The sequence below is a fragment of the Falco rusticolus genome, chromosome 5 (assembly GCF_015220075.1).
Source record: "Falco rusticolus isolate bFalRus1 chromosome 5, bFalRus1.pri, whole genome shotgun sequence".
Taxonomy (NCBI): Eukaryota; Metazoa; Chordata; class Aves; order Falconiformes; family Falconidae; genus Falco; species Falco rusticolus.
The window spans coordinates 83,294,828-83,298,991 of NC_051191.1; positions in this window are offsets into that span (position 1 = coordinate 83,294,828).

The following is a 4,164-nucleotide window of genomic DNA, read 5'->3' on the forward strand; positions in this document are numbered from 1 at the left end:
GCCTGATACAGATTATTTTCTGAATACAAACTCAGCAGAAACAACTTCCCGTGTTTCTTCTACCTTTCAATTGTGTTTTAGAGACACCAACTGAAAAGGTAATTACTTTTATGAGGTTCTATTCAAAGTCTAACTTGTCTAAAGTGCAAGTGAAGAGCTCAGCCAATGCCATGTGCATTGAAAAGAGATACGGTGACTTGGTGTGTAAACATCAGAGCTCAGCCAACAAACATTCAAATTCTCCTTCTCCAGCAGGGTGAAGAGATCAAACTCCAGAATGCAACCCATTAAGCACATTGGAAACTGTCTTTGCAGCTTCTTTTTGCTCCGTGTGAAACAGATCATGAATGAAGCTTTTACCCAAAACACACTTTGAATCGGCCTGAAGAAAGGACATAAAAATCCAAGCTGGCTGAAAGACAGAACTTAAGAGCACGTTTTAGTAACTGCAGAGAAATTGGAATTTTTCATCTTCCCTCAAAAGGCTGCAAGTAAGAAAGGCGGTGCTGTAAATCTTTAGAGAAACTAATCGACCTAGTTACTACCTTTGCCCTTTCATGGGACCAAAAGCATATTATGAAGGCACATAGTGATATAGTTCACTTCACTGCTCACTCTTCTCAAGGAAAAGTGCATCCCACAGCAGTTCAGCAGCGTAGAGGAGCACTAAAGAATAGCTCGTGACAAGCTGCAAGTTCAACATTCAACTGACATTTCAAAGCAGCCTGAGCAAAGGCTGCTGCATTATTCCATCTCCTCTGAGACACACCGCTGTCTTCACTCCTAACTCAGCAAGAGAAGAGGGACACCACCTGCAAAAGGCAAAAACTAACATTCAAGGACTGTGCAAGAAGGTTTAATTAAAAAAGCAGCACAACCAAGTACATCATGCAAATTCCGAGTCAGCATCAGCCTAAAAATCCTCATTACTGGGAGCAATCTCCCCCTGTGAAAAGTGAAAGTGGAGGAACCATCCTGCCCCAGAAAGGACCAAATATCCTTTTAGGCAGTCCCAACAGTAGAGAGTGAGGCTTCAGGAAGAAATGTACACATGGAAACATTAATTGTCTGACTCAACTAAAGTTTATTAATTTCAGTAGACTACAGTAAAGAGAAGTTTACACATCAGTATCTTTTTTTCTAACAATGACATGCTTCTAACCTGCCAGCAGAGTTTAGCACAGGGCTATGAATTAATGATTGGCTGCATTTGCCTTAGAGCAGCTGACATCTGAGATGTCTTGTGAGAGCCTGAATATGGTGCCAGAGGTACTTAAAAGGAAAGGCACCAAATAATGTGAAAAATGTGTCAGTTATCTGAGGGGTGCCTACTGCACACACAGTTTCAGCAGTTTTGGTCTGCTTAGTTCTCAGAGCGGCTCTTTTCCACTGAAATGCTCCCTAGCTCCCTTCCTAGCATAGATTAAACCAAGTCTTACTTACTCCTTGCTTCAGCCCCTTGTTTCCTGAGTTTACAGAGCATTTTCATGTTGGGCATGACAGCTGCTTGCCCACTGATGCCAGAAAGCTGCACTGTAACTTTGCTAGCAGAACCTCTGGGTTTTCATGCTGGTTTGGCTAGTGGAGGCACAAGGCCCAAGAGTTTAGATCTCCTCACAACAAGGAAATTTATTTGAAATCACAGTGCAGTGCTTCCACTCCACCAGCTGGTGCCCTTTTCTTAGCTTTCTTCAGTGACCCAGCCACTCCAGGTCACCTTGCAAAATCGAGTGGTCTCAAATTTTTGGTGGTCCCACTGAAAGATTTCCCCTGCAGAGGCTGAGAATGCAACACAGTCAGTGCAAGGAGAGGAAGAAGGAAAGCCAACAGGGAGATGCTCAGCAGCGTATGGTCTTTGTCACCAAAGCCCAGCAAGGGGTCTACTCTTGCCTCATTGCACTGCTGCGCTGATTGCAGAGCTTTCCAGGTGCACCTTTGCTAGGATCCTCAGGACACCGGTGCTGCACCACGAGAGCAGCTTCCCCTCCTGCACAAGCCTCACCTCACCATGCCAGGGCCTGGTGGTGCAGGGGGCACATAGCAGGTCACAGCTCAGGAACCTGCCAGCTCCAGAAGGTCTCATTGCCTCAGCTGTGCCAAAGACCAGGGCATATGGGGCACAGACCACCTCCCAGCAGCACTGGCCCCCATCCCAGCCCCACCAGCCCAGTGCTTGGCACTTACCACAGTAGCAGTCATGGCAGCTGCCTCAGGGTTCCCTGGGGAGTCTGCCCACTTGGCTGTTCTTCTGGGACCTCCATAGGGCTCTGTCCCCAAAGCTCTCCTCAGCCACCAGGAGCCAGGCAGGGAGGACCAGTGTGTCAGATCTGGTGGTTCCCTGCGGCTCAACAGCTCCCTTTGGGAGCCACAAGTAACAGAGAAGCAGATAAATTACAGAGACTACTGACTCCATACACTGCTACAGTAAGACATGCGCTTGTCCTCTTTTCTGGCCAAAGAGCTTTGCCTGCATCCTGGAAAGCCAGAGCCTCCCCATAGGCACAGGGTAGGGAGGCTGCAGGCGTCATGGTTTTGCTGAGGATATCTTCAGTATTGGGGACAGTCATGTTTAATATCTTTATCAACAGTCTGGAAGAGGGGATCAAGTGCACCTGAAGGAACTTTGCAGATGACACCAAGGTAGGTGGGAGAACTGACCTGCTTGAGGGCAGGAAGGGTCTGCAGAGGGATCTGGACAGGCTGTATCGATGGGCCGAGGTCAATTGTATGAGGTTCAACAAGAAGAAGTGCCAGGTCCTGCAGCTGGGTCACAACGACACACAATGCTACAGCCCTGGGGCAGAGTGGCTGGAAAGCTGCCTGGTGGAAAAGGACCTGGGGCTGCTGAGTGATGGCCATCTGAATGTGAGCCAGCAGTGTGCCCAGGTGGCCAGGAAGGCCAACAGCATCCTGGTTCATATCCAAAATAGTGTGGCCAGCAGGACAAGGGAAGTGATTGTCCCTTTGTACCGGTGAGGCCGCACCTTGAATACTGTGTTCAGTTTTGGGCTCCACACAACAAAAAAGACATCGAGGTGCTGGAGCGTGTCCAGAGAAGGGCAACGGAGCTGGTGAAGGGTCTGGAACACAAGTTTTTTGAGGATCAGCTGAGGGAACTGGGGTTGTTTAGTCTGAGGAAGAGGAGGCTCAGGGGGGACCTCATTGCTGTCTACAGCTACCTGAAAGGAGGTTGTAGGCAGGTGGGGATTGGTCTCTTCTTCCAGATAGCTAGTGACAAGACAAGAGGAAATGGCCTCAAGTTACACCAGGGGAGGTTTAGATTGGACTAATAAGGAGAAAAGTTTTCACTGAAAGGGTGGTCAAGCATTGGAACAGGCTGCCCAGAGAGGTGGTGGAATCACCATCCCTGGAGGCGTTTAAAAAACATGTAGATGTGGTGCTTAGCAGCATGGTTTATTGGTGGACTTGACAGTCCTGGGTTAATGGTTAGACCCGATGATCTTAAAGGTCTTTTCCAACCTAAATGATTCTATGATTCAGGTGGCTCCTGGTCTCCCTGAGACATCAGTTGCCCAGTGCCCACTCCATGCTGCTGACAGGAGATGTGCCTAGGGACATCTCCACCACCATGCCGCTGGTCCCTTTCCTCTGTGTCCTCAGCACACTTCCCTGTTTCTCCTTATCAGCTGTAGCCTGCAGCATTTGTCAGTATTTGCCCTGCTCTATTTGACTATTTGACGCAGGGACGTCTATCCAGTGACAGCTTTGCATTCCTGATTGTTTGTCCCTGCACCTCACACCCACCCGTGGCCGCCACTCCTGATTCCTGGCAGTCCCAAGACGGCCAAAGACGTCATTTGAAGAGTGTGTGTGATTGCTCCTTAATTACTGGGTAATCATCCCCAGATCATGAAAACTGTAATCATTGTTTATAATGATACTATTCCTGCACATCTTGTAAGGGTGGTTTGGCACTGCTGTCCAAGAGACCCAGGGGAAGATCCTATGACTGCAGCATCATCTCTGTACCAGCTCTGCTTTGGACTGCGGTTGGAGGGCCTCATTCCCCTCTGTACAGGAGATTCCTGAGCTATGTGGCAGGACTCGTTCTTGTGTTCCCTCAGGAACTGCTGTTTTTGTTTCCTCCTATGCAGCCTGAACAAGGGTCAGAAGGCTGCAACACAACAGTGTAATCCAGGATTA